This window comes from Adiantum capillus-veneris, chromosome 26 (genome assembly GCF_014529385.1).
Source record: "Adiantum capillus-veneris isolate H3 chromosome 26, ASM1452938v2, whole genome shotgun sequence".
NCBI lineage: Eukaryota > Viridiplantae > Streptophyta > Polypodiopsida > Polypodiales > Pteridaceae > Adiantum > Adiantum capillus-veneris.
Genome location: NC_140956.1, coordinates 6,692,371 through 6,714,300, shown reverse-complemented (window position 1 = coordinate 6,714,300; position 21,930 = coordinate 6,692,371).

Below are 21,930 nucleotides of genomic sequence, written 5' to 3'. Positions count from 1 at the left end.
CCCAGAGAGTCACTCTTGTGAGATGTTGCCATGCCTTCCATATCGCCTGGCCGACACAAGAATTTGGCTGAGAAAAGAGGATATATTTGTATCGCTCTAAGAAGTGTCTTTTAACTGCCTCATCTGCACTCTGCAAGTGAGAGATGCATACAGGAAGAACCAAGTCTTCTTGCCAAGACGCCATCAGATAAGAAAATGACTAAGTTACAAGAGAGTGAAGATCGCAAAAATAAGAGGATAACAAGTGCTGAGAAAGAAGGGACTACCAACAGCTTATAAAGAGGAAGTAGCATATCAAAGAAGCCACAAATGCGATGACTTATTCAAGAAGATAGCTTATTAAGAAAGATTTTCCATGACTCCAATATTATATTAGCAGATTTTTGGGGATGAAGAAGTTTAAGAGAGAAGTCAAGTTGAAAGCGTTAACAAGAAGTTAAGTCGCAAGACGTATCCAAGAAGCTTCATCAGTTATGTATTTTATTCGAATTGAGGAAATCTCTTTCTTTTTTTCTGCTGGGGAGAGATGCTGCCTTCAATAGACTCAAAAACCTCTTGACTAGCAGTCATATCCTCATCAAACCTGACTAATTTCACTCCTTAGCTCTTCTTTACCCGAGGAATTTCAACAAGAAATTCAAGTAGACCTCTATTTTAGATCTCTTCTGCAAGAGATTCAAGCTCAGAGCCCGAGGGAACACTTAGCAGATGGTCTTCTTTACTACCTAGAAAGCTTCAGTCCCTAGATATTCCTCAGATTTAGTGGGAATTGTCTGAGTATGGACTTTGTAACTCGTCTTCCAAATACAACTGGAAACTATGATTCTATTTTTGTCATAGTAGATAAGCTCACTAAGGTGGCTCATCTAATTCCAGTCAAGCAGAAAGCCACCGTCATCGACATAGCCCAAGTAATTGTCAAAGAGGTAGTAAGATTACATGGAATCCCTGCAAGAATCATCAGTGATCGGGATGCCAAATTTACTTCTAAGTTTTGGCAAGCTATGTTTCAATCTCTGGATATCCAACTGAATCTCAGCTCAGCTTATCATCCGGAGACTGATGGTCAAACTGAGTGAGGTAATTAAGTCATTGAAGATATGCTTCGAGCATACTTTATCCCAACAACCCCATCAATGGATCAAGTTTCTTCCCCTATTTAGTTTTCTTCGAAATTTCACCCTTTAAAGCCTTGTATGGTTAGGAATTTTTAGTCCCTCTTCGATTAGCGGACCCAACTCTTCATGTTCCTAGTCATTAGAGACAACCTGAAGAGAGCTAGTGATAGGCAGAAGAACTATGATGATCTTCACCGCATCAGCTAGAAGCTTTAGCGAAGGCAAATAAGTTTTTCTCAGAGTCAAACCCAAACACAGCTCCTTAAAGCTAGGGAAATTCCATAAGCTTGCATTCAGATTTTGTGGACCTTTTGGAATCAAATCAATATCTCCCTTTTGTCCAAACCCTTGATCATATTTTCTGGTAGGTTCTTCAGAACAACTTATAATTATTCTTCAAGATATCAATGGCACTTTTGATGTAATTTTTATACGAATGTAATCAATCATCATATTTATGGAATTGAAGCATCTCTAGTCAGTCAATTCTTTGAGATTCAAATCGTCTATGGTGTTTTACAAGTCTAGTCTGATTACCAAGGGAAAGATGAGACAGTAAGCTATAGACAAAAGAGAAACAAGGATGGAGGAAATAAATTGGGTACACAAGGGAGGAGATATTGCAAAATTAATTGAAAGGTCGGTATGAAATCCTTTAACTATCAAGAACACGGTATCAATTGGATGATATTAATAGTCAAATGAGTCAACACCCAAAACGGAAAAAGTTAAAGTCTAGGTAAGAATGGTAAGATTTTCACAAAGCATATTAAGGCTAGGTAGAGAGTGAAGTGAAGAAATGATCTTCAGACCTCACAAGAGAAACACAATCTGATCACACCAAAGAAAAAAGAAAAAAAACCTACTTAAGTAAGATCACATTCAACAATTAAAGTAACCCCGAGTGATTAAGACTTCTTTATGATTAAGACTTTTGAGTCAGCACTAAAAATGAAAGAGAAGTGTATTATTCAAGGTCCATACGAGCTTCACTGTCCTTTAATCTAAATATCCTAAAGTTACTGACAATCTTCAATCATAAGTTAACCAAGGATGGAGTATGTCTACTCTCTAAAGCATGTCCTGAGCTGAGGACAACTCTTTCTTTTTGTTGGGGAGTTTGTAAGGTCCCTCCCTAAACCCTAGAGTCATTCAGAAAATTTTCAGCTTAGAAAATAATTTAGAAAAAGTAAGACGGACAAAGAAGTTATGCGGACAACGAGACTTTACTCCAGAATGAAAAGACAAGGATATTTCAGATAAGAAATTACGTCATCCCTATATTTTTCTTTAAGATTAAGATTATTTTATATTTCTTTGTCAAAAGCCGCTTGGGAACTGATCTAGATCGAGAACTAGGAGAAAAAAGGGACTAATTTAATTGAAAGGTAAAGTTAAGAGATAAGAACTAAGAAGAAAATTGGGGTCCAATAGCATTTGAAAAGAGAAATGGGGTCCAACAGCAATTGAGAGGAGAATTGGGGTCCAATAGCATTTGAGAAGAGAAATAGGGTCCAATAGCATTTGAGAAGAGAATTTGGTGTCCAATAGGAATTGAGAAGAGAATTGGGGTCCAATAGGAATTGAGAAGAGAATTCCACCCACCATTTCCTATATAAGCATCCCCTCTTCTTTGTAATTTTAGGACACACACATATATTGCTAAGCTACTTGCATACTTGCCATGCTCAAGACAATGCTTAAGTAAATCAAGGTTTCCATTAAACCTTGCTCTTGCTCTTGCTCTCTCCCTCTCTTGAAGGCCAAACCCTCAACTCTCTTCCTCTCTTGAAGGCCAAACCCTTGAGGGTTTTGTGAAGAAGCTCCTCTCTCCTTCCTGTTCACCATAAATCCCTTTCCTTCCTCCTTGAGCCTCACATCTCTTCAAGAAGGACTTCAATCCCACATCCCTCTTGCTTAGAGGAGGTAATCTTCATTTTTAGTAGGATTATTAATCCATGTGTTTTATTACTAGAAAGGTTTATATGCATCATTTTAGGTTTAAGCTTTAATGGTAACCTTGGAATTAGGGTTAAGTATTAATGGTAGTTATGCATCGTTAAATTACGCTTCAAAGGTAGATTTGTACTCATAAACTAAGCTTTAATAGTAACTTTGCACTCAAATGTAAGCTTTAGTGACTACCTTGCATTTTTAGATTTTAAGCTTTAATAAAAACCTTGTAGGGTCAAGTGATAAGAGTATCTATGCATCATAAAGTTAAGCTTCAAAGGTAGATTTGCACTCGTAAGCTAAGATTTAATGGTAACTTTGCACTTAGATGTAAACTTTAGTGATTTCCTTGCATTTTTACGTTTTAAGCTTTAATGGAAACCTTGCAATTAGGGTCAAGTGATAAGAGTATCTATGCATCATAAAGTTAATCTTCAAAGGTAGATTTGCACTCGTAAGTTAAGCTTTAATGGTAACTTTGCACTTAGATGTAAGCTTTAGTGATTACCTTGCATTTTTACGTTTTAAGATTTAATGGAAACCTTGCAATTAGGGTTAAGTGATAAGAGTATCTACGCATCATAAAGTTAAGCTTCAAAGGTAGATTTGCACTCGTAAGCTAAGCTTTAATGGTAACTTTGCACTTAGATGTAATCTTTAGTGATTACCTGACATTTTTAGGTTTTAAGCTTTAATGGAAACCTTGCAATTAGGGTTAAGTGATAAGAGTATCTATGCATCATAAAGTTAAGCTTCAAAGGTAGATTTGCTCTTGTGCTAAGCTTTAATGGTAACTTTGCACTTAAGTGTAAGCTTTAGTGACTACCTTGCATTTTTAGGTTTAAACTTTAATGGAAACCTCGCAAATAGATTAAGTGCTGAGAGTATCTATACATCATTAAGTTAAGTTTCAAAGATAGATTTGCACTCTTAAGCTAAGCATTAATGGTAACTTTGCACTTAGGTGTAAGCTTTAGTGACTACCTTGTATTTTAGGTTTAAGCTTTAATGGAAAGCTCGAAAACTCATAAATTATAGGATGACCTTCTAGCTTCCTAAAATGGAAATCTAGGCACCATAAGAAAAAAGTAGTTGTCTAAGCTCGATAGACGTAGTTCAATTTTTGGTATTGAAGAGTATTTCTAAAGTTTTCAATTTCAAATTTGTTTGCAAATACGGGATGGGGGAGATAGTGGATAACTTCACGGAATTGATCTCCGTGTTGTTTGAACCGAAAACTCTACAAGCTTCCATGAAGATACCCCATGGATGGCAAAGGATTGCAAAAACCTGGGAATCGACAAAACGGGGATTGAACTTTAAAAAAGTTGGAATTTTCGAAGAGACATTAACCATCAAATGTCTATGGCAAAAACTCGCTTGTATTTTCTAAATAAACTTGGCTGGTAGATAATTAAAGAAAGTAAGAATTAAAGTTGATAAATGAATGAACCTAGAAATTACCAACTAGGAGTTAAAAAGGAATCTCGAGAGGTGATAGGGATAGCCCATTGCAAAACATAGATTTAACTAGGACTTTTGAAGATTGTCTGGAAATGACCGGGAACCAAGATGGATCTTCTTGGGGACAATTTGATTGAAAGGCCGGCCCATTGAGAGGATTCTCTTGGGGAACTTGTCGGAGATTGGCCCTTTTCGGCTAGGGCAACATAACCGGCAAGTTGTTATACCTAGGTCATTCATGCCTGAGGGATAAGGGATGAATGGGTTTGTTTTATTTTTGGCCATAATCTGGGTATGGCCTGATGCCAATAGTTGGATGAGAAGGTTATATTTAGGGAGTATGATGTGAATTTAATTAAGGAAATTTGTTTGACTTGATTGCTTAAAAAGGAACTGGAAAGGCTAGGAATATAGGGGCTATCTTGTGCATCTGTCTCCAGATGGTGCTATACCTCTCGAAATAAAATGCTTAGGAAGGAATGATTAAATTACTTGATGAGCTTTTCCCAAACACTTAATTCTGGGAAATATTGTGAAGGTGTTGCCATTTTGATGGCTTGTAACCGATTATCTTGGCCTGAATGGGGAGGCAAGATGAATTGGTTCAAACTAAATGTGTTGCATGATTAGATAGGAAACTAGTTACAAGCTAATTATAGCAAATAAAGAAAAGAAGATGAATTAAATGTTTCTAAATAAAGATCTAGTGGGAACAACCAGATGAATTTCCCTAAACGAGGGTATGCAAAAAATTGCATGCTGCTTGTTGTTTGATGATGTCTAAGACTACTGTCTTTCTGATTTTGTAGTAGTTAAGTACTACCTCGGGAAGGGATTTTCATGAAATGGTTCGGTGGGTGGGCGGATCTGAAGGGTCAGATGGCCGGATTTTGTTTCAAATTTTTTATGTTAAAGCTAGAACTACGTGGGATAAAAATGGGTAATCAGGGACGAGCGAGACCAGGTAGGATTGCAAGATCCCTCTTCTTAGGGGAAAGTGATAACTTCCATGCTTGCTTGTCAAGAAAAAGGGGTTATCGCCATGAACCAAGGGAGAACAAGAAAGCAACAGAAGATCCTCAAGTTAAAGATCAAGAGAATCAAGACTAAGGACCACGATTTTGGGTGCGGAAGGCTGTCACAGACAGATTGGTTATGAGAAGCGGATAGAATCATTGAATGAAGGGATGTACCCCCTTGGGTTGGCATTCGAGATAGGTTGGAGTCCTGTCTGAGTGTCGGTCCCAAGTGGGAGGGATACCTGCAGATAGATCTACGTCATTCCCTGGAACGGTCTGGAGGACTGAGGGAGGTGAGTAGGGTCGAGTCTGGGTATGGCCCTCACAGTTCTGAACCATCGTAAGAACGCTCTGGATCCTTTGACATACATATGGAAGTGATCATCAGGGTATTCAGACAACCATTTGGCGGCTTTCCTTGAAAGTGTAGATTCAAACTATGATTGTTGATGAAGAAGAATCACCACCCCAGGGTGATTCAATTCATACACTTTATTGAATTGTCGCAAATGTGCATCCTGGTCTTCCTTTAAAAGACCTTTAAAATGACTATACTTAATCTGAGGTTGTGCCATCGTCCCTTGCCCAACTGTACCCCCTCCTGGAAAAAGCTGACTAACCATAGGAGGTGGAGACAATGGCGGCGAAACCCCAAGGTTGCTTACCGAAGACGATGGTGGAGCAACATGGGTAGGTGAGGGTGAACGCATGGCAGAGGAAATGACTGGATATGTGGAGTACGCCGCACACGCCGAATGCATCTGCCACGCACCGGACTTGATGATGGATATACATGTTCCTCCACCTGTGGTGTAGAAAAAACGAATTCGTCCAAACCACCTCTCCTCCGACATCTCCCCACAATTGGAACCACCGGGTCAGGAGGACCCTACGACCTAGTGCACATGCATGTTCATCGCGCAGGTCGCCCATCGCGCATCGTGGTTGCTGGATGTAATGTCTATTGCCTATAGAGGAGCAATAAGCATTACGGGAATGATTACCCGCACACTGTCTTACATTATTCAAACAGCAACACAAGAAGACAGAACTTAAGACAAATTACAACAAATAGAACACTGCCTTCCTCATTGATGTATATCAGAACACAGAGTACAAGAGAGATGATGTATTTGATAACATGAATGCTAGCAACGGCTAACACAGGTTACACCAATTATGCACCAAGCTGTAGATGTGCTATAATGCACAATATTTCCTTTTCATTGTATAGGTCTTGGGATCATGTAGGAGTTACAAAGTTGTATGAGTCTAGGCTAGAGAGCTCAACTTTATCCCATAGTTGAAGGGTTTGAGGCCCAAAGCTATAAAAGAGCCCTATGCTTAATGAGTAGTCATTCTTGGGGGAGCTCTTCTCTTTGTAGAGTGGATGGTCATGAGGCTCATGGGCTTTCCATGCCCATGTAGCTCTTGATTTCTAATAATCAATTACTCTTTCTTTCTTATTAATCTTCTTTGCTTGATTATGTGGAGTGAGATTGTATTAGTGTGATGGTAGATCTCTAATCCCTTTTTTGAGATAATCTATTCTATCCACACCATTGGCCATGGTGTGTGAGGGTTGTGCCTTCCTTCTCTTCATCTCTCTCTACAAGGTGCGGTTAGTGTGTGTCCATACGGAGTCGTATTGAGGGGCTATGCCGGAATGGACACATTAATGCGGAGTAGGTATGTTAATTGCATGCTTGTGTAGTTGTGATTAAGAGTTGTGAATAAGAGTGATTGATGTGAGAGGTTAATTTCAACCGCATAATTGTGTGCAAGTGATTAGTGAGTAGGAATGTGTTGTGGAATAGAGGAAGCCCCTTTCCATGGATTCTCTCTATGATGAGTAGAAGGATCCCTTGAATCCTCTATGTCTATACATCTTAGGCTCGTGCTTCCATGCCCTAGCCGGGTTGCCGATCCACGATTTGACAATTTTGTGGGTTGCAATTAGGTCGTGCTACAATGCATCCCTACATTTGGCGCCATTTCCGGGGATCGATAACCTAAGCTAGTGAGTTTAGGATGTGTAGAATATAGTAATTTCACTCCTAATTTTGTTGGTTTTTGAGTGTGTGTAACTCAATGTTTGGTTTTGATTTGATGATTTTGTGAAGAAATTGATGCTAATGTTGAGTTATGAATACCCCAAACCCCCAATTCCCTAATTTCATGCTAACCCTTACTAATTTTGTTTCTTTCCATGCTAATTTTTACTAATTTCATGCTAATTTCTATTAATTTTTACTAACTTTACTAACCTAACCACTAACAATTGAAGTGTAAAGTATGTTAAATCCCCTTGCAAGAGGTGGAATCAACACTTTTATCAAGTTAATTGTGCTAATCCATGCCTAATTTGATGATTTAAGTGTAGGATTTTTGGCCTTAAATGGTCAATTTTTGGGCTAATTTGGAAGAGCCAGACATGTGTGTGCATGATGGAATCGTCGCGTGGAGCAAGGATTAGCTTGGATGCAATCAATAATAAGTGCATTGACCTACTCCATTCAATTTTTGAGTGGTTAATATGATTCCAATGTGTTGCTAATTTATTGCTAAAATTAGGTGTGTAATTCAAGTAACATACTTTGAATGCCTAATTTGATTATTTTGGGATGAAATTTATGGTCAATTTTGACTAATGAATGATGTTTGTGTCAAGATAATGCTTAATTCCCAAGAAAAAAATCATGTGTGTGCACATGCACCAAAGAGGAAAAAAAACACTGTAAAAAATTTCAAGTGTGTGTGCACCTAATTTTTAGAGTGTGCATGCATATAAAGTGATGGAATTGATGATACATGAGTATGCAATCATGTAAATGATGAGTATGTGAGGCTAATTCAAACATTGGATAAGCTTAATTGCCAAAAAACTGGGCAAAAATTGAGCGTGTGTGCCCATCCATGACCACTTGATTTTCAATGACAAATGGTCAATTGAGACACCTAAATGGTTTTTGATTGTGAAATATTCATGAAAAGTATATGTAATCATTAGGTATAAGCCTAGATTTATTTTCAATTGCAAAAAATTCGATCATTTGTGCTTAATTTTTGAGTTGTGCATTGCTTGATTGGGTAAAAATAGTGCTAATTTTTTAGAAATTAAGCATGCATGCATTCACTTATGCTTGATTGAGTTTGCAATTTGTGCATTGCAATGTAAATTTGATCGAAAATTTGCATAAAATTTTGGCCTAAATTTGGCTGTGTGTGCCTACTCAATGGCATGTGCAATCCAATGGGCGAATGAGTAATTGGTATTTTTTACCAATTACGATGATTAATTTGGCCGAATGGTTGATGTGTGTGCCACAATTGGCTTTGAGAATTGAGATAGATTACTCAATTGGTACTCAATTGTGTGGAGTTTTAGTGTATGCCATGCTAATGATTGAACAATATAATGAACATGGAAATTTTGCATTCGTTTGTGTGTGTATTAGTGACCCACAATTCACTCGTATAGTTTTGAAAACTAAAAATGACAAGCCTCGATGGGTTTGAATGATTTTGGATATTGGGAATGAGAAACTTTGGCTGCAATAATGATCACTTGGTTTTGAATATCCCATTAAAGATTGGGTACACGCACTTCACCTATGTGCATTATTCCATTTAGTGTAAAATTACATTGATTTCGAGTCAAAAAATTGGAATTTTATGCATGCTTCTTCTTGAAGTTGTATCCAAATGATGAATTTTGTGTAAAAACTTGCTTTGAGTCATTTTCCTAATCAAGTGTGTGTTCAAGCAAGCATTTAATCGGAGCAAAGAAAATGAGAATCTTTGTTATCATGTGCGGCCTATTTTTGAATATGCCAAACCATGAGTTGCATTGATCGAGATAATTTTTTTGCAAACTGATTGTTGATTATGGCGGATCCCAAGCCCTCTCTCTCACTTGTCAATCATGGCGGATCCCAAATCCCCAAAACTTTTATTAGCCATGGGAACACGTTCTAAGACGATTTATTATTAAAAAAAAGAAGGCGATTTCAAAACTCACACACATGCCCGTGCTCGGCTACAGCGCTGGCAGCTCTTTGTCCACTTGCTTGATTCAGCCCAGATTAGCGAGAGATCCATTGATGGTGCCCCTTTGCCCATTTCTATCGCGATCATTCCACCAAAAACCCACACACACACACTGCGTCATTATTTTTGACTTGGCTCATAGCGTAGCCTTCAATTCTGATATGCTCGTCCAACTGGAAACCCGAGCCATTACTTATTGAAAATCCATTTTTGGCTTGCCGGTTAGATTTTCGCTGCCTGTTGCTACTGGCTCAAACCCACCAGCACACACACACACAGTGGCTTCGTGGCTTGACCCGCGCAAGCTCAGCTCTTTACTGGTTGACTTGGCTTGACCCCAGCACAAGCATACAGACACCCACTTTCTTTGGCTTCCCCTGGGCCCCACTTTCTTCGACTTCAGCCTGTAGATGACCCGCCACACTCACGCTGGCTCACCGCTACAATACACGCACACATCGTCTCTCTCTCTCTCTCTCTCTCTCTCTCTCTCGCTTTACCTAGCCCTCCATGATTGTAGCTACACCTCCCTTGGTCACATCCCGTTGTGCTGGCACTCCCGATCAGCCGCTTTCAATGCCCCAGAAGGTGCAGAGTCCGGCCCTGCTTTGTTGACCTCTCTCAGACACAGACACACTCTATCACACACACGCGCGTTGTCGCAGCGCTAGCCAATGACCCCACGCACACTAGTTCTGCCACTAAGGGCGCATAACAACAAAAAACATACACACACACACACACACACACGGTGCCCTGCATGGCGCACTCTCTTGAGAACACACACACACACACACACACACACAATCTCATCGTCCACACCAAACACATTCTCTCTCTCTCTTTCTCTCTCTCTCTGGCGGCCTACTCAGAAACGCAGTTGCAGCCTTCGCCGTTTCCAAAAAATTTTAAAAATAAAATCATTCGTAAGCTGGGATTCCCACGAGATCATCTCTTCTTGCCCATGAAAGCTACAAAACGCTTTGGAAAATTTGAATCACGAACATCAATGTCCTCGACTAAATCAGAATTGCAAGAATAAATGACATCATAAAACTTGGCTGAAAAGAGAAGAAAAAACTTTTGTGATTTAAGTTCTTTGATTAAGTATTCAATCGAGTCTTTTATGATAGGGTGGTGTGGCGATCACGGTGGGAAATGCTCATTTGTACATGTTCATTAAGTGATGCCACTCTCTTTTCTTGCTTCATATGTAAAAACTTGATGCATGAGAGCACGTTGGTGCATAACTTGTGCCATGGATTGTGGTTTACTTCATGAATTGCACTAGATTGTCGATGCTTATGACTCATTTAGTACATGTTGTGAACGCCAAATTCTTTTATGCACTAATTGGAGCTCTTCGGAAACAGTGTACTCAATGATACAAAATTTGGGCGAATTGCCTTTGCAGAGTTAAAATTTATGTCATCATATGCTCTTTGTCTCTCTTTCCTATGTATGCCACGTATGATATGTACAAGCAAATATATTGTTAGAAGCTGGACACACCCCACGGCAACTAACTACTCGGAAGATTATTATTTTTTATAATTATTCATTCATTGAGGAAAACCTGATTTTTCACCTTGTAAATATTGGGACTTACAGAAGTTTCCAGATTGTATCCCAGTTTTGATAGTTAGATTGAGTAGATGGTTGATTTTGAAACTTTAGGGTTTGAGAAATTGTAAGGTATATATATCACTTTTTGACCTTAATAAAAGACCTTTTGTCATTTTTAAAAAACAAGTTTTAAAGTCTGTGAGTGAGCGTACTATGTACGAGAGAGAGAGTGAGCTTCATCCTGACGCTATGTGTGCTCCGGTGGTCGGAATTGAGTGCTTAGAAGTGCAGCGTGTTGCCCCCGATGAGAGCTACGCGCCGATACCTACATTGCGCACGTACGGTCCGGTTTTGCGAGCTCCTTCTACGAGCTTCATCGGGTGTTTGGGTGAGCATACGTTGTCCGATTTTGCATTGCAGCATATCTACGCGTTCACATTGAGTAAAACTACACATTAGGAACTTTAGATTTCGAAAACGAAGACCTGCAGATTTCGGCCAAACATCCTACGTGATTTTGCACCGGGTGTTTTGGGTTGGGATTTTGGTTCATAGACCTTAGGGAGAGCGACCTATTGGTATTAGTAGGGTATCCTTCAAGTTCTATGGTGTTTCGAGATTGTTTGATGGGTGTTCGGCTCTAGAAAGTGTCGTAGGAAGTTTCCTCTTATGCACTCTTGAAGGCTGTGACTTAGACAATTGGTAGAGACCTCTGTAGGAATTAGTTAGGATTCGGTCGAGTGTAGGTTGACACCTTATGCTTGCTTCCATGCGCCTGCGGGTCGAGCTTCTTCCTTAGCTGAAATTATATGTTAGGTGAGTTCTCGCTGTACTGACGTCCGTCGCGGCGTATCCATCCAACACATATAATCATCGATTGTGTGCCATCCTTTCTGATGATTGATGGATATTTTCTGCATGGAAGGCATTCAAAATGTTGAGATTGTGATTGAGAATGAATTTTTAGTGCTTATGTTGATTGAATTTTTACACTAAAAGGAAAATAATTCATTTTTAGCATGCATATGAGCTTCATGTGAAAGTTGCACTAAATGATGAGTTGTGATTGCTTTGTCTGACTTTGTGCTAAAACTTAACATTACTTGTACAATTTGTGCTTGAACATAAAAAATAATTGGAAAGTACTAAAATGAAGCTTGTTTGATGGCCAAGAGTGAGCATTAAACTGTTGGGGTTGTGGTTGATAGAGCATGCTTTTAGTGTTTGTATTGGATGTTAAAAAGCTAAAGAGCACTAATGATTTGAGTCTTTTGTGAAGGAGTGTGGCAGGAGTGTGCTTTCAATGATCCAAGAAGGGATCATCATTGTAATATATTGCAAAATTTGGCTAATTAGAGCCATTCCAAATGTTTCGATTAAAGTTGTATACATGCCAGCTCATAACTTGGTCAAAAGTGATTTTTTTCATTTGAGCTAGTATTTACCGAACTTTTTTGAGCTTTCAAGTACATAATTTGGCCAGTGAGAGCCATTCATTTCCATTTCATTAAGTTGCAGTCATCTCTAGCTCATAGATTGCTCTTAAAATGTAAAATTTCATGTGAGCTAGTTGTTAGCCAACTTCTTGGAAAGCTTTGAAATGTAAAATTTGGCTTTTGAGAGACACTTCATTTCATTCAAAAGTTGCATTATTTTCAGCTCTTGTATTGTTTTTTCCATACTTCAAGTGAGCTAGAAACTAATCAACTTTGAATCATGCATAAGAGATGGTAAAAATTGCAAAATTTGTTTAGGTAGAAGCTCATTTTATCTCTCATGGTTGTTGTGTATGCATAAATTTGCTATCAAAGAGCATCATGTGCATAACCAAAGGCACTTTTTTCCCTTTGGAAAATTTAAGTATGCAAGACCCTAGCATTAGGTTTTGATTAATGTTTTCTTTGTGTGCTTTTGGCGTTCAATAATTGGCTTTTGTAGCTTGTGTTTACATTTAGCTATAAAAAGCTTCTTTTGCAAATAAAAAAAATCAAGCGACCTCTCTATACGAAGGGGATGCTTGCTCGAGGATGCACAAAGAGCATGAATAGGTGTAATCCTTCCATGATTTTGCTCTTTTGTTCATCTTCTCATTCTCTATGCTTGGCTTAAGTGGAAGTTGTCTTCTAAGCTATGGTTTTTTCATGTTCGAAAGCTAGGCATCCTAAAGTTTCAACACTTTTCTTTGTGAAAATTAATGCATCAAAAAATTAGGTTTTATGTATGTTAATCATAGTTACTTGGCCTTGACCTTAGGTTAATGTAGGTTCATTTCTCATTAGTCCTAGACTCTTAGTGATAGTCTTAACACTAGGTTGGTAACCTAACATGACATAAAAGTGTCCTTTCAGGGTTTTGAAAAAAACCTCCAAAACCATAGTAGATCCACTCATTTTGTAAAATCCTTTCATGAGGTTATAGTTCAAGGCCTACTACACATGTAAAAAATAAGAAACTTGTAAAATTTCTCATGTTTTGGTCACACCAAGCCTCCAAAGTTGATGGACCAGTACATTTTCATCAAAACAATCATTTCTTACGTTTTGTTGCATAAAAATAAGATTAGGGATTTTTGTAGGACTTGAGATAAATTCCCTAGTTAACTTCAATGGGTTGGTGATCAGAACATATGATTTCTTTTGACTCACTATTTTTTGTTTTGCCAAAATAAATAGGTACAAAAAAGTTGAATATTTACCATTCTGCAAACCTATCATCAAAGTTTCTATAGCCACACTCAATACAAATAATATATGCATGTTTTCTTAGTTCCCTATTGTCCTTTAGGTTCTTAAGGAATCATGGAGCATGTCAAAAGAATAATACATCTCTTACCAAGGGGAATCTTGGGGACAAAGATGAAGTGCTAAATACAGCAAACATGAAAAAACTGGGTTCAACATTATGAGTTGTAGAATCCCATAGAAACTATTCAATATCTAGCCAAATTTTATCCTTATGACTAGATATGGTTACTACCTACAAAATGCATGTAGTTTGTTGAGATGTCGAGCTCTACACCTTGAGCTGGCATCCACTACGGGGCTTGGCCGCTTACGGCATTTACTCACTGGCGCGTTAGGTGACCGACACGGAGGATCTTTGCCAGTGATTCTACAGCTGGACTACACTTATAGTGCCAGCCTAGTACGCTTCTAGCGAGTTCACACTTAGTGACCGCATGTACATATATGCTACTTTTTAGCTTTAGCACTTAGTCATTTTGTACTCTCTTTTCTGTAAAGAAGAAGAAGAATCTTTCCATCTGGTGTAAGGAAAGTACAAGAAGATGCTAGAGGGCAAAGGAGTGACCCAGGACCGCGCAGATCTAATAGAGTCAGAAATCCAGTTCAGAAATTGACTTATGATGGGTATCTAGCGCATCACCAAGCCTACATGGCTAAGGTGATACAGGATGTGGAGCCCACATGTTTTGAGGATGCAATTGGAAATGTGCATTGGGATGATGCAATGAATGAAGAGATGGCTGCATTGGAAGCAAACGACACATGGGAGTTGGTGCCATTCAAGAAAGCTATTGGCTGTAAATGGGTGTATAAAACCAAGCATAAGGCTAATGGTAACATTGAGCGTCACAAGGCAAGGCTGGTCGCAAAGGGTTATGCACAGACGTATGGCATAGACTATGAGGAGACCTTTGCTCCAGTGGCAAAGATGACGACTGTGAGAGCTGTCATAGCAGTGGCTGCATCTAGAGGATGGATTATGCATCAAATAGATGTAAAGAATGCCTTCTTGAATGGTGAGTTGCAAGAGGAAGTGTATATGGATCAGCCACCTGGTTATGTCGATCCAGGTTACCCAGATTATGTATGCAGGCTTCTCAAAGCTTTGTATGGTTTGAATCAGGGCTCTAGAGCATGGTATGATAGGATTGCCAAGTATCTTGTCAGTATTGGTTTTAGGAGAGCTCATGCTGATCATTCACTCTATGTACGTGAGAGTGATGTGGGGATTGTGGTCATTACCATATATGTAGATGACCTTATTATTGTTGGTGACAATGCTATGGAGATTGACCATGTGAAGGGTCTTCTCAAACAGGAGTTTGAAATGAAAGATTTAGGCGAGTTGCGCTACTTTCTTGGCATTGAGGTGATCAGGACTCCAGAGGGTGTATGGATATCACAGAGACAGTATGCTTTGGACATGTTGTCAAAGTATGGTATGGCTGATTGTAAGCTAATTTCTATTCCCTTGGATGTGAATGCAAAGCTGAGTACAGAGAAGGGTGATGTTGTTGAGGATGTCAACATGTACAGGAAGATTGTGGGTAGTCTAATCTACTTGACTATCACGAGGCCAGACTTGAGCTACACAGTAGGCTTGGAGAGTCAGTTCATGCAGCTTCCGAGGAAGCCACATTTGGATGGAGTACGACGCACACTTAGGTATGTGCAAGTTACTCTTGACTACGCATTGTTCTATACAGTAGATGCACCATTAGCATTGTATGGGTATACAGATGCAGATTGGGTAGGTAGCATTGTTGATAGGAGATCTACGAGTGGCTTCATGTTCTCTTTTGGGAGTGCTGCTGTTACTTGGAGCAGCAAAAAGCAGCCTACGGTTGCTTTATCGAGCACAGAGGCCGAGTACAGAGGTGCAGCAGTTGCGGCGTGCGAGGTAGCTTGGCTACGCACATTACTTGAGGACTTGGGAGTGCAGGTGGACCAGCAGATTGTCATTCATTGTGACAACCTCAGCAGCATGCAGTTGGCTAGGAACCCAGTGTTCCATGCTAGGACCAAACACATAGAGGTCCATTACCACTACGTTCGAGAGCGAGTGTTGGCGGGCGACATCGACTTGGTCTACGTCAGCACAGAGGAGCAGATAGCGGATATCTTTACCAAGGCCCTCGAAGCTGAGACTCGACGTTTCCGGACTATGCTTGGACTCTGCGACATGCAGAGCTCGAGGGGGAGTGTTGAGATGTCGAGCTCTACACCTTGAGCTGGCATCCACTACGGGGCTTGGCCGCTTACGGAATTTACTCACTGGCGCGTTAGGTGACCGACACGGAGGATCTTTGCCAGTGATTCTACAGCTGGACTACACTTATAGTGCCAGCCTAGTACGCTTATAGCGAGTTCACACTTAGTGACCGCATGTACATATGTGCTACTTTTCAGCTTTAGCACTTAGTCATTTTGTACTCTCTTTTCTATAAAGAAGAAGAAGAAGAAGCTTTCCATCTCTGTGTGCTTTGTGCTTGTCTTGTGTAGCTCTCTTGCATCCTCATTCTTTACATAGTTGTCACAAGAAACTAACAATATTGAAAAAGCTATACTTGATATACTAGAATGTTTCGTTTTCTTTTATAATTGAAAAAATCAACCATCGTTGTCTACTATGCAAAATAGGGTATTAGGTGCCCCAAAACTCAAGGAATATTAGCTTTATGTTACAATATGCGACATAGAAAATCAAAACTGCATTTGAATATCATGAAAGCCACCAAAAAAATCATAGAAGAGTTAAAATTGGCTAAAAAACAGGATTTGACCATTTTTGTAATTTTCTCATAACTTACAACTTTAACATTTATTTCTCCCTAGAAGCATCAAGACATGTTGAGGACTACTAAAGATAGTTCTCTAGCATTATAGACCTCACAAACATGAATTCTAGAGTGGTATAGTTGCAAAAAGTTGAAAATAGCCAAAAACAGGACCCGTTTTTTAACACAGTTTAGGTTGTGAAATGTTGTGCAAGGACAAGGTTAAAGATGGAATTGATATTCCAAAAAAATGTCGAGTTTTTTTCAGCTCATGACACAAATTTCTAGACAGATAGCACCTCAAAATCTATTTTGAAACTCTTGACATAATTCAAGGAAAATGGTCACTTAAGAGGACATAAAAGGGTCCCAGGACATAAAAGTGTCCCATTACCAACCTAGTGTTAATACTCCATTCATTCTTGTCATGACCTAGGGATATTATTAGGCTTTAGTTCTTTAGTCCAATTGCCATTAGCATCTCAAGTTGGAAGAAATAAAAAAGTGCTAAAAAATGAATCAATGAAGCAAAAAAGTGTGAAGAAAAAGTAGCAAAAATGCTACTAGACACATGAAAATCAAAATCTCTATGTTATGTTGTGTCTTTGTGAGGCCTAGCGTCTTATTGGCACTTGGCAGGTGAGGGGAATCACCTTGGATCTCTTGGTCAAGGCCCTAAACCGATGCCCTGGGTTGACAAGGGTTAGCCGTCACCTTGGTAGGCTAGTAGGCTTTTTGGAACAACTTCTTGAGTGTTCAAGGAGCCGAGAGTCTCCTTGGGGTGGCTCGCCTTGGGGTGGTAGCCTTGTGATGTGTTTTAATTTTTTCAATGAATGACAAAATCAAAACTTCCATGAGCTTCAAAAAGCTTTGACAATGTACTAATAGATTAGGAGCTTTTTTATAGCCCGTACACATGATAGACTTGAATGATTTATTAAGATTGTTCAAATAGTTTTTAGGCTAGTAGGTTTATGAACTTGCATTAGCCTAGTGTCATAATTGATTGTTTGTGTTTCATGTATAAAACTGAAATTTCAAGTGGTTTAATCTTCCCAATAGTTTGAGTCTTTTTTTGCTTTATGTTGTCTAGTTTTTTACTATGATTGACCCATCTTTTAGAAGCAAAAAATCACTTTGCATGATTGTTCATTTATGCTTCATGTTTTATTCATTCTTGGTGGCCTTTGATACTCATTACTTGTTCTTATGTTTTGCAGCTCAACATTTCTTCCATGGACTTGCTTTCTACCATGTAACGGTGTCTTGCTTCACGGGCACACGGGGACCTGCGCCAAATTAAGAAGGGGGGAATCTTAGCAGCGGCTAACACAGGCTACACCAATTACGCACCAAACTATAGATGTGCTATAGTGGACAATATTTCCTTTTCATTGTATGGGGATTGGGCTCATGTAGGAGTTCCAAAGTTGTATGAGTCTAGGCTAGAGAGCTCAACTTTATCCCATAGTTGAAGGGTTTGAGACCCAAAGCTATAAAAGAGCCCTATGTTTAATGATTAGTCATTCTTGCAGGAGCTCTTCTCTTTGTAGAGTGGATGGTCATGAGGCTCATGGGCTTTCCATACCCATGTAGCTCTTGATTTCTAATAATCAATTACTCTTTCTTTCTTATTAATCTTCTTTGCTTGATTATGTGGAGTGAGATTGTATTAGTGTGATGGTAGATCTCTAATCCCTTTTTTGAGTTAATCTATTATATCCACACCATTGGCCATGGTGTGTGAGGGCTGTGCCTTCCTTCTCTTCATCTCTCTCTACAAGGTGCGGTTAGTGTGTGTGCATACGGAGTCGTATTGAGGGGTTGTGCCAGAATGGACACACTAATGCGGAGTAGGTATGTTAATTGCATGCTTTTGTAGTTGTGATTAAGAGTAATTGATGTGAGAGGTTAATTTCAACCGCATGATTGTGTGCAAGTGATTAGTGAGTAGGAATGTGTTGTTGAATAGAGGAAGCCCCTTTCCATGGCTTCTCTCTATGATGAGTAGAAGGATCCCTTGAATCCTCTATGTCTATACATCTTAGGCTCCTGCTTCCTTGCCCTAGCCGGGTTGCCGATCCACGATTTGACAATTTTGTGGGTTGTGATTACGTTGTGCTACAACATTGCCAAATGTAGGGATGTGTTGTAGCAGGACCTAATCGCAACCCACAAAATTGTCAAATCGTGGACCAAAAACCCGGCTAGGGCATGGAAGCACGAGCCTAAGATGTATGGACATAGAGGATTCAAGGGATCCTTCTACTCATCATAGAGAGAATCCATGGAAAGGGGCTTCCTCTATTCAACAACACATTCCTACTCACATTCCTACTCACTAATCACTTGCACACAATCATGCGGTTGAAATTAACCTCTCACATCAATCACTCTTATTCACAACTCTTAATCACAACTACAAAAGCATGCAATTAACATACCTACTCCGTATTAGTGTGTCCATTCTGGCACAACCCCTCAATACGACTCCGTATGCACACACACTAACCGCACTTTGTAGAGAGAGATGAAGAGAAGGAAGGCACAGCTCTCACACACCATGACCAATGGTGTGGATATAATAGATTAACTCAAAAAAGGGATTAGAGATCTACCATCACACTAATACAATCTCACTCCACATAATCAAGCAAAGAAGATTAATAAGAAAGAAAGAGTAATTGATTATTAGAAATCAAGAGCTACATGGGTATGGAAAGCCCATGAGCCTCATGACCATCCACTCTACAAAGAGAAGAGCTCCCGCAAGAATGACTAATCATTAAACATAGGGCTCTTTTATAGCTTTGGGTCTCAAACCCTTTAACTATGGGATAAAGTTGAGCTCTCTAGCCTAGACTCATACAACTTTGGAACTCCTACATGAGCCCAATCCCCATACAATGAAAAGGAAACATTGTCCACTATAGCACATGTACAGCTTGGTGCATAATTGGTGTAGCCTATGTTAGCCGCTTCTAACAATGAATATTAGTGACATTCCCAAAGACAGGTATGCCCCCCCATATACAACCGCTGCTCCAACGCAGATTGGGAACGGTGCAGACCCCCATCCTGTCTTATGATATCCTATGAATAACTGTCCCAAAGCCGCACGAATCCTAGTCCGCAATGTCCCGAACTCCACAGGACCGCACTGTGCTGCTTATGCCATAACACTCATCCCTCTTTATTGGCACTTTGGTACGCTGACATGCATCACACATTTTAACATATTCTTCAATGTCCATATGTAATGTAGGCCACCATATTCCCATGGCTAAGACAATTTTTGATGTCTTATCCCCTAAGAAGTGGTCTCCAATTATTCCTCCATGTGCCTGATCTAAGACTGGCAAACACATGCTCTCCATTGTACATATCCTCAGTTGATTATCCTTTCCTCTCTTATAGAGCTAATTTTCAATCAATGTGAAGTCTCGAGCCTCTATTTCTATGGCCCTTTGACATACTCTAGAGGTATTTTCAAGAAACATAGTCACATGAAACAATATTGTATATTCTGATGTAGATCTGGATGTAGCACAGTTAGTAACATACTCATGAACATTAGCACACATCTTTGGCCAATAAACTCCTGATTGTTTCAAGCTTTGACATGTTTTTTTTTGCAAGAAATGGAATGCTAAGTCCTAAACATATGATTCTAAAAGATAGCAATCGTACTCTTCTGGACTTATGCATAATTGTAAAATGTTGTCTGAACCTAAATGATACAAACATCCACCAATTAATTAAAAATTATTGGATTGTCAAACCATCTGGTGTTTAAATTCTTGCTCAATCCTATCGAACTCACCTCCATAGAATAGTAAGTTGACTATCTCCTGAAAGCACTTGGATATCGTTTTAGCATTGAAAATATATGCATGAGGGATATCATTGTCTACACCTTCTATTGGCAATCTAGAAAGATGATCTGCTCAAAGATGTGTCTTTCCCTTTTAAATCACTATTGTAATATCAGCTAGAGCAAGATGCCATATTCAAGCTAGTTCAAAGGACAACACAGCCCCAAGTGCTTATGAACCTTTCAAAGTGCTTCACAAACCTCCTAAAAAGAAGGCACTTGACAAGAAGAAATTTAGATGGATAGATACTGGGTAAAACCAGAACGCTACTAGAAATTTTGGCATTTATACCAAAATTCAAGAAAGGGAAGGAGAAATTTAGAAGGTGGGAACATCCCTTAGAAATTGGCGGGTGATTACACCGGAGGCTTCTAGAAGCAGTAATCTAGAGATAGTTACCATGGTAACTGACAGTACACAATCAGTCATACGCCAGTCAGAGGATATAAATAGGACCCACTACTTCATTTTGGCTCTTTAACTCTTTCTCCCACTTACCCTGAATTATAATCCAAAGCCCAATACTTGTATCTTGGGCCATTGACTAATGTACTATGTACTTTCATTAAGCTCAAAGCTTATTTAGTACTAATTTTAGTTGCACTCTTATATAATTTGAATAATACAGTTCCAGTTCCAAGTGTCATTTTCTATGTCTTATATATTTCTAGTGCTAGTTCTAACTTTCACTATACTAAAGTTGGATCTAAATTCTTTAGCCTAAACTAAAATAACTCTAACTATCAACCTGGAATAACTATTAAAAACATTCATCTCATTCAAAAAAGGCATGACTATAGATTCATAATATCTAAATTGAGTATTGAATCTAGTCTTTGGTATATCCTCCTCTTTGATCTGGATTTGATAATACCCAGACTTAAGCTCAATTTTTGTGATAGTAGAAGCTCCATGTAATCAATCAAGTACTTGGTATCGCATATTTACTTTTGATTTTTACATGATCTGCATCATTTTCCTAAAGCCATTCCTAGGATTCCATCAAAGACTCCTATGGGTAAGACTCTAAAGTTAGTTGAAGTGTTGTGACCATCCAAAAAAAATTCAAGTTACCCATTGAAGTAGAATACTCAACCTACCTACTTGTAGCTAATTCCATTGTGAGATCTATACAAGGACATTCAAGCAAAATGAGGATTCTAATGCATCTTGGAGAGATGAAAGAATGTGTACTCCCAAAATCACTTAATAAGGTAAAATGGTCACCTTAATACTCTACTGGGGTTTAAGTTATTGAAAATTATTCATTCACTCCTTGATGTTTGATAGCAACATGAACATATGCATTTTCTTGATTTTATTTTGCCTCTAGCACCTTGAGCTTTGTTGGACCAGGCTCTTCC